Source organism: Aptenodytes forsteri, unplaced genomic scaffold (assembly GCF_000699145.1).
Source record: "Aptenodytes forsteri isolate BGI_AS27 unplaced genomic scaffold, ASM69914v1 Scaffold53, whole genome shotgun sequence".
NCBI classification, from domain to species: Eukaryota; Metazoa; Chordata; class Aves; order Sphenisciformes; family Spheniscidae; genus Aptenodytes; species Aptenodytes forsteri.
In genome coordinates, this window is record NW_008795909.1 from 2,868,488 (window position 1) to 2,878,648 (window position 10,161).

The 10,161-nt window shown below is 41.8% G+C and overlaps 1 protein-coding gene across 1 annotated transcript in view; it reads left to right on the plus strand.

The window, feature by feature from the left end:
* The window catches only part of FOXP1 (forkhead box P1), a 230,729-nt gene that overhangs the window by 116,743 nt on the left and 103,825 nt on the right, over positions 1 to 10,161 (plus strand). The gene's annotated exons all lie outside the window — the stretch shown is intronic.

Here is a 10,161-nt window from a genome sequence, read left to right on the forward strand (position 1 = left end):
ACCTATTAGGTCTTGCATTTTTCCCTTTTTTTTTTTTTTGCTATTCTAGTGTTAGAAATTCCAAGTGGTGGTGGGACTGCTATTATTTTCCTTCAGACGGTTTTCCATAACAAAGCACACACTCAGGAACTTTCCACTTTAATTCCATCCTCTTGCTCCAAGTAATACTGCTTGTATAAATACTGAGTCAGTCCCTTGCCTTGCCTCGTGTTCACACTCCTCAAACATCTGAGATACCAACATGTACTTGCCAGTTTTGGCAAATTATATGTATCTAGTTCTTTATGTATTTCGTAAACCGGCACTTCTAGACCCTTGACCGCTTTGCTGGTTTGCAGCTGGTTATTGCTTTTATTATTGCTCTCTTTGCAATTGCAGCATGTCACTGTATTTTTGATAATAAGGTACTGAATACAGCAGTTCAGCTGCAGTCGCACAAAGCCCTGTAGCTGGGACATTTATCTTATCTCGCTCTTCTATATCTGATGCTTCAGCCTCTGTAGCCCCAAATTCTTTCCTTTTTTTTTTTTTCCCCGCTTGTTGTCATAGCACGTTGTCAAACTCATGTCTGTTTTGCTCTTTCTAATTTTTTTTTTAGTTTGATATACTATCACCGTGAGTTCCCTGACAGCATTGCTGCTTCTCTTGCCTTTTATATGTGCTTCAGATTATTTTCCTCCAAAAATACGGATCCTAGACTCTTTAAATATGTAGTAGAATATGGAAGGTAAAGCCAACATCACTAAAGGCCTTGACAGTAAAGTGAGAGGACCCGATCCTGCAGTTCTTACCCAAATAAAGCTGACGGGGATTTCAAGGGGAGTTTTGCCTGAGCGAGGAATAGCTATTAGCTGCAGCCCTTGGCCCAGCGTGGACAACTTCTAGCTTTCGTGCAGTGATTTCATCTTCAAAGCATTTTACAAATACTAATCTCCAAAACATCCCCAGAAGGAAAGTCTGATAAGTAAGTAGCATTATCCCAGTTCTGGACTGGGAAACTGAGGGAAGCAGGTTAAGTGACTTGCTTAGGATCACAGAGGGAATTGGGTTTAGAGGTAGGATTAAGATTCATGAGTTCCTGGCTCCCACCACCGTGCTCAGGCTGCTGGACAACACCTTGCACTTTATAGCCGAGCTATTATTCTTTTGGAAAATATGAAGCATTTTGTCATTGGGCAAATATACATTTTATTGGCAGTGTAGAGCGCCATAATCCAAAGCGTTACATTAACGCTTTCAAAAATATTTTATTTGGTAAATCTATAGCTGATCCATATGCCTTTTAATAGACTCTTCCACTGGGGACATTTTTAATGAGAGATTGTGCTGGCTAGGTCCAGTGTCAGGTACTAAAAGAAGTGCTTTGTTGTGCAGATGTCTTAAGAATAGCTCCAGAGGATGAAATATGACTGTGTTGACCTTTCAGCTGTGAGCTTATTTGTCAGGATTCAAATAAGTTGAAAGGATCAAACCAAACAGTTTCCGTAGTCAGACTGGGAATTGTGTTGCAGAGGTCAACAGTGAAGGCCACATCGCGGATTCCATAACATAGCCAATTGTTGGTATGTATTAAAGTACTGGAGCAGCTCCTGCAGGCAGAGACACAATTAAAATTCTAATTTATTAATGTATACAGAGAGCTGGCCCAGCCTGTCACTCACTGATTCAAATGACTGCCCAGTCTTTTTTTTTTTTTTGCCCCTCCTCACTCCCGGTGCTTTTGCGGTCTTAAACATACTGGAAGTCCTCTTGAATGTAACAGACCCCGAGTGCATCCCTGCAATGAAAATCTGTTGCTGAAAGGAAATGGTGGCGCTGGGGGTAGAATTTTTGAGTAAAACTGCACCCACGCAAGCACCCACACCCCCTGAAGTGGATGGCGCCGCACTGACGAGGCAATACCCGTCGCTGACAGTACATAGAATAAATGTCGAGGGTGGTGGAAATGCGCCCATTTTTGAAAAGTTTGCTTAAATAACGAACCGAGTCTTCTTTGCACTTAGTTTATAAATATAGATGTCTCATTGGATAGCCACAGTGGTTAGCAGTTACCTATTTTTTTCCCGACAAACAGACTATGTGCATAACAAGAATACCATAGGCATTGCTTATCTCTGCTGTGCGCGGCGAGGGCACTGGCGAAAAGCTCCCTAGCACGAGTGCTGGGGAGCTGTGTTTGCATGAAACAGCGGGAAGGGGTTCGCCCGGGGTGCTGGTTCTCCTAATAAGATGCTCCATGGCCCTGCCTGTCCCAGGAGGGGGGGCTGGCGTGGTCCCACGCGGGGCTGGAAGAGCTCCCTCGGTCTGGGGCTCAGCACTTCAATGCTGGCTGGCAGGCTTTGTCGCGTAAACCCCACTGCCACAAACAGATGCGGAAAATTAATCTAGTCTACGCTGTGTAGCTAATCTGTTATCGCCTCGTGTATAGTTTCCTATATTCCTTCTTTATTCACTGATCAAATAGCCACGGTACTTAAATATATCCCGGCATCCCGTGGCCGCGCTGGGGCATGGTGCCTTCAATAGCGTTTACATGACAATGGGCTCCAGCGGTGTCTTTGGGGTCTCTTGACCTTGATAACTCTACCTGGAGACCTGCTTTTAGCAAATTTTGAGATATTTAGTGCATAAGAACTTGGACACAGGAGTGGAGATGTGCTCTGCTGATAGTTGAAAAAAAATAAATCTCCGAATACACGATGACTCACATTTTGAGCCTATCTCACACTGCCGTGCTTTATATTTGGCAGTGACCTCCGGTTTCACAGCCTGATGACACACAAAAAAAGAAAATTGCAAGTTAAGGAATGAATTTAGTAACCAGCAGTTGGGGAAAGAATATAAAAAATATCAGCCCCACAAAAATTACTGGAAGTGAAAAAGACCTAAAGCATGTTTGATAATATATTTGCCATAGACATTGGATTTCCTTGAGTCTGTGAAACAAATAATTTAACAGGTCAGGTATGCTTAGGATTTTCAAAATGTGCACATTTTTCCTGGCCAAGATAAACATATCTTTGTATTATTGATTAAAATTTGCAGCTTTAATTGCTGATGCTCTTAACGATTATTCATTTTGGTTCTTCAAGCATTTTAGTTGCTGGCAAAAGCACACAGATTGGAAACAAATCAAGAGACACATTTTCTCCCAAGAAAGTAAAAGTGCATGTGTGTTTTGGCAATACTAAAAATACAATTTTTTTTAAAGACGTAAATGTTGTGTGTTGCATTGAGCTGAAAGTTGGATACTGGACTGAAAACGGGTCTAGGACGTCCAAGTCAGTATCTTGCAATCGAAACCCATCACTTGACTTTTTTATGTGATTAAATGAGATTTGTTATATGATAGTTAACCTGCGTGTGTTTGGAGAGAAGAAACAATGAAATTACTAACATGGAAACTTTTGTTTTTGGTTGACAAAACAGAAAATAAATCTTCCCTTTAAGTCACGGCCAAGAAAAGAATTTGGGTTTGGTTTAGATTTTCGGGGTGAGACTGGGGGAGGCTGAGAGGACAGAGCTGTCCTCGCCTTTGCATACCGCTGCTTTTTAAAGCAGCCTTTTGGCTGGGCTTTTGTAGAATTTAATTTGCATGCTATATTATCTTAATATTTCTTTCCAGTATCTTGAGAAATAGAAGAGGGCAAGAGGAAAAAATCACTGTAGCTTGACGTTGGGGGCAATTATTATTGTTTTCTATGAAATTAGAAATCATTAGCTAACAACATAATAAACACTGAAAGGTGAAGGGGAAGGGTATTCTCTGTTTTGCTTGGAGCACACAAGTACCAGGTTACGTAGCCTCAGGTTTTACACGCAGTGTACCCTTTTTACATAGTGGTAAATTTAACAACTGGTAGAGAAATTATGTCTCGGCAGATAATTTGGGAAGGGAAATAAATTTGCAAGTGTATTTATTCTATTTGTATGAGTATCTCTCTGTTCCACTCCTACACATGGGAGCTGATCTGAATTTGGCCTCAGTCAAGCCAATGGGAATTTTGCCACCAGCTCACTTCTGCAGAGTTTAAATAGTTTACTTACGAAAATTTCACTTGAATCCTTCATTTTTTTATTTTGGACTTTGGAAATAAAGCAAAGTTGAGTTTTGCTGGTTTCTACCAAAGGACCCGTAGCTCTTTTATTTTTCATCCCTAAGCCCAATCACAGGTGTTAGTCAGTTCTTGGAATATGCCTGTGAAGTGCAAATACCATCCACCCCACAAACAGAACAAAATCTGAGTCAGGTCCTCAAAGTTACACGATCAGCTTGAAAATTTTGATACTCAGGGGTTTTTTTCAGTGAAACCTGTGGGCCTTTTTTTGCTGCCCTTTTATATTTTTTTTAAAACCTTTAGTATTCAGTTTTTCCAGCTTTTCAGACTGAGCAGAAAGGTGATAAGTGCAGTTGTTTTTCTTGAAAGAAGTCTATGATTGTCCTGTAATTACACGATCCCAAAAAACCGTGGCTTCTAGGAAAATACCAATATATTGGGAGAGCTGGCAGTGTGAGGTACTGTCAGCAAATATGATTATTCTCATTTTATAGCCATGTAAACCCCGGCAGAGAGAGATTAAGTGACTCGCCCAAGGTCAGAGAGCTGCAGATCTTCAGTGGCATTCAGGCGCGGGGCTCCCGCCGCCGTACTTGGGAGTTTGACATCTGCATGTTGGAAAGAAGTCGGTCCTGAGGGGCAAAACTGAAAGTAGAAACAGCATCCCTCATTTCCAGCCCTGTGTCTTGTTAGAGCACCCCGAGTATAATTTTCTAGCAGGTTTTCTGCTTTGACATTAAACATTTAGAGAGTCGTTTTTTAAAAAAAAAGTGATTTCTGACCAGGTTGGGAGCGGGGCCGTGGGGCTGGCTGTGCCCGAGTCCAGCCGTGTGTTACCCACCCTGGGGAAGGGGAAGACAAATGAAACCTTCCTGACTGGTCAGAAATGTGTAAATTGCTGACAAAATGACACATGTAATTAAGAGTGCTCCTGCCATTTTACCTTGTGGTTTACACCTACAGTGTTGAAAAAAGAGAGTGACTCCCACCTTGCTAATTACCATTATCACTGAAATGGTAGGGTTTGAGTCATTAGTTCCATGTGCATTTAATTAGAGGAAGGCTGAAATTGGATTTAACTTATTACTTTTTCATGGATCACTTTCTTGTCATCACTTCAAATTGGATTGCAGCCCCAGGTAACTAATTATGAGCGCCACAGGATCAAGAGTGAAAAAAAGGTAATTAGGAATAACACTGTTGGACACTTGCTGGTAGTCCACTTGTGCTTGGGAAGAAATGAGAGCGGTATTTTGTAGTATTACAGATTAGGGAGTTAAAGGTATGCACTGCTGCTAGGAATCATGGGAGACTGCCCCCTCCTATAGCGGTTTATATGATGTACAGCTGGGTTGAAGATGTTATAGCGACATGGTTCCACAATCAGCTCCTTAATACCGAGATTAAACTTGTAAAAGCAACAGATCGGTTGTAGGTATGAGGCATCTCAACAACCGGGTAGTCAGGGGTCCTTACGTATGTGATTACACCAGCGCTGTCGAGGCACCCTTGAGTCATGGTACGGGGCGGTTTAAGTACAGCGAGCTAGAATTGATAACAAATTAATGAACATATTTATGATCCGCAAAGATCGTTCACATCCGACGGGGAGATATATCAATCAGGAGAACAACGGTGAGGTTGATGATGTGTATGTCAGGAATTTAGCTCGTGTTGCTGCCGTGATAAAATCAGGATGTTGCTTCTCTTTTGTTTGCTGGAGAGATTTCTTTTTGTTTGGCTTTTTGTGAGGAAGGCTGGCTTGCTTGGCTTGTCCTTCTTTTCTCCTTTTTTTTTTTTTTTGATCTTGTAGATATGATTGCCAAGTTCTGCTTTCTTCAGAAAATACTTTAAAACAAATTGTTTTATTTCCATGTGCAGAACAGAGTTCAGAACTGCAAGTAATCAATTTTATTGACACAGTCTGGAAAAAAATGTTGATGAGAGTTCAAGGATGTGAAAAGATTGAAATTTCAAAGTACCCAACATTGAGCGTAGGAAAATTTCAGAAGTAGTTTCATTAAGCAAGGAAATCTATTGTGTGGGGATCTGTAAGAGGAAAGTTTGCTCTAGGACCTAATGATATTACAAGGAGGTTGCGGCAGCTGATTTTTGCCTTCAGAAGAGGAAAAGTTTCTTAATTTCTCATAGTAGTGAATCACAGTTCAAAGGCTAGCACAATTTCCTTAAGTTGTTTAAAATGGCTTTTAATGCTGTGTTAATGTAGGCAAATATTTGTGACTCAGTGTTGGGTAAGTGATGCTTGCTCATTATTTCCTGATGCAAGCACAGTGTAGGAAATTAAGTGAACACCACGCAGAGATGCTAAATAGACTTAAGAGTAACAAAATTCATTACGGAAATTAAGTCTTTCTCATTTTCTTGACATTACAAAATAAATACAGAGATTAAAAGGTATTACCTTTAGTACAGAAAAAGAGAATCTCCTTTAATTCATCTCAAATTGATTTACAATTTTTATACATAATATTCATCTGTGGTTGAAAAGGGGGCAACCTAAGGTCGAGTGATGTAGTGTTTCCATTTTTCCATATGAGTCTTACTGTGTGTGATAAAAGCAAACTCCTTTATTTTGTCAGTCTGCAGGAATTTCTGATGAAGTGCAGGGGTCACTTTTCTGTCAATTTGAGTAGGCAGCATTTTTGAACTACTGTTTCCCCGCCCCCCCCCCCCCAAACCGTGGCCCTGTTCTGACACACGCGTGCACACACACACTTCGAGTGCTGCAATCTGCAACTTATTAGTGCGCAACGCTGGAGCCTGTCCAGTGGTTAGAAAATTTCCTGAAGCCTGGAATAACAGCAGTGGGTGCAAGTGCCATCGAACAGAAGTGACAATGAGGGGCAGTCCGGCCCGCCTGGCGAAACGCCCGGGCTGGAAAACCAGCTGAGATAGTCAAACGCAGGAAGATTGACGCGGTGCATCTGGGAAATGCTCAGAAAGTTGGGTTCTTGAAAAAATTACCTTCTGTGATCGTAAGACATCATCTGTTTTCCTACAGAGATTGTTTATAACAGGGTTTTCAAGCACTTGTCAAATAACCAGGAGTGAAGGAAACAGGCTAAAAATCTCTTACCGTTCAGATGAGTCCTGGTGTCGTCGTCAAAAAACAAACTCTCGTCATAGAGATCCGCAGCTTCCCAAGTCAAAGGGTGCCTGGGAGAAGGAGAAAAGGAAACTATTAGTCAAAAGCGACACGGCGAGTGCTAGTCGAGCGCGGGATGTAGGCTGGGGAAGGTGGGACGCTGGGGCGATGCGCGCAGCGACGTCGTTACGGGAGTCGCGAGGTGAAGTCATACCTAGTAACTGTTTTTTGTGTTGCTTAGCTTTTGTTACTTAGCTGTGATATCATGGGCAAAATATTATAAACATATCATGGCTATAGCTTGCTTGTGTAACAAAAGATCAGGAACTTTTATTAAGTTTGTTTTCCTTGTCATATTGTAAAAATTTATTATGTGTACTGTGTATATTAGAAACAGATTTGGGTAATTCTGTCTAAATGAAGTCATCCCAGCTATTTCCAGACTGTCTGTTTTTGGTTGTGAATAATTTTCATACATCAGATGGTTGTCATATTTAGTAGCTCTCTACATTTTAAATAGGACATATCCCATTTTGAACTTCCCCGGACTGTAGCTGCCTCTGACTTTTAAGGCTGTTTTGTTGCAGGAGTGTTTTAAAGTACTGCCTGTGGCCGGGCAGGGCAGAGCCGGACCGGTGCTGGAGGAGTCCCTCGCCTTTCTGCATCAAAAGAACAGATTTTTAACAACTGCAGTAGTACTTGTGGCTTTCAGCAGCACGTGCTGGGGAAGAGCCTGCCAGATACCTATTTCAGCTTGTCCCTTTGTGTTCACACTTTGCAACAAATATGTTAAAAAAAACACTAAAGAAAAAGTACTATGTATCAAAAATCTCCTCCGATAAAAGAAATCTCTTCTCTCAGAGAATGCATGCTTCTTTCTTTTTTTCTCTTTTAACAGAAGTGTGAAAGAAGTTAATGTTTCAATGTTTAATGTTTAAATTTAATTCATATACACATCTACATAGCAGCTGAGTTACTGTGACTTTTTTTATTTATTTATTTTTTTTAATCCTCAAGGCAAAGTTTCTTTAGTCAGCGCGGGGAAGCTCTGGTGTTCCTCGTGCACCGGCCGAGAGGAGTATGCACTGGAGGAATCGGCAGTGATGATCACAGAGCAGAATTTTGCCCTAAAACCGTCAACTTTGCCAGAAATACTTGCGTTACAGCAATTTGTTTAAAAAGAAAGGAAAAAAAAAAAAAAGAGGCAGGAGAGAAAGAGAGAAGGCATTTTGATCTAGCTTGCTTGAGTGGAGGAGAGCAGCTGTTTGCCTCGTGTTTAAATCTCTGGAGCTAATACTGAAGTTACAGGGCAACAAGTGCAACGTAACAAAATAAGGAGAAACTAAACCCGGGGAAACAATTGGAAATGCTGCTTGGACGTGGCTTCGGAGCTTGACAGTTTTACAGCTGTGTCGTCAGGTTGGCAAAATATTTTGTGGTGTGTGCAAAGGGAAGGCTGTTGCGTTGCTGAAATGTTTTTATTTTCCTCATAAGTGTAATCTGCCTGATATAAATTACTGATCTATTTAAGGTGTAAGATTAATGGTGCATAGTCTCAAGTCATTGAAAGCCTAGAAAATTAAAGTAGACTGAAGGCACAAGAAAGAAAGGTACTTTGTGTCAGGATGAAGTTCGATGAAGCATGGAGAAGATGGAAGAGATTATTAAATAAACTTTGAGGGGAGATGGAGAAGGCACCGAAATCTCTCATTTTGAAAGGAATTAGTTTACTTGATTATATGCAACTGTATCACACTCAGGAAAGTATAAGACAAATGAAAGCAAAACAAAATTTAATTGAGCTATTATTTTGCAGACTTTGGCTCCGTTTCAGACAGCCTAATCAAATTGCGCTTTGCTCAAATAACTAATGTTAAATGCAGTCTACCAACAGATGTTTAAACAGAGACTAATTGGAAAATCTACATCCTGGGTTTAGCGTGTCTAGCTGAAAAAGTTTTGAAATTGTATTTTGAAGCGAGGTGGGAAGATGACGGGAGGAGCTCAGGCAGCGATGGGTGTCAGAGAGCGGCGCGAGGAGGCAGCGGTGCCCGTGCCGGAGCCACCGAGGTCACCGATGCCATACCTTGGTACCGTTTGCCCCTCAGAAAACTGTCTTCCATCGCGTTACGTCGTGGGAGTCGTGTTGCCGCTCCGTAGCTCCTGCCATGTGCCAGCGTGCATCGAGTACGTAACTGCATCGAGTACGTAACGCGGTGGAGCACACTGATTGAGGGTTTTTAAAGTGGTAGCTATGATTATCAAATCTCAACGCTTTCTTGCCAGTTCTGTCACTGTGGCACGCATTTTTTAAGTGGTACGGCTTCAAATAATATTTTGCCGTGTTTAAAGTTATTAACCTGTGTGGCACATCTCAATTTCAAGCCTTTTACGACACATCTGTGCAGCCACATGGACCTCTGATGGGCAGCAGCACTGGGTTAAATAGCTCGGGCCAGGTTTGTCCTGGGTTTAAGTGACAGCCATCTGGGGAGTATGCTGGAGTCAAGGGATCCCAGACGGGTTTAGTTTCCTACCTCTGATTTTTCTTTCAAATCAATTTTACACCAAAGTCACTCCAGTAGTACCAGCATGATTAGTTCCAGTTTGCACAACGGCAGCGGTCACATCCACTGTGATTTCTTGGTAGGATGTTTGGTTTTGTGCACTTTGCTCCTCATCAAAACTTTGGACCGAAGAGTTATTCATGGTTTGTGTCCCAGGCCTTGAGCGGGGTTGGTTTTTGTTGTGCAGGTGCGGCACACATTTGCAGTGGAAAATTTCTATCCCAAGGACTTTGTTGTCCTAGCGAACGGTTGGGAGATGCCAACCGCCAGCCTAGCCCATTGGTTCATAGCCACAGTGCAAATGTAGTAATTTTAATCTTATCATAGAATGGTTTGGATTGGAAGGGACCTCTAAAGGTCATCTAGTCCAACCCCCCCCCCCGTGGGGAGGGGAATCTTTAAATAGATCAAGATGCTCAGAGCCCTCTCC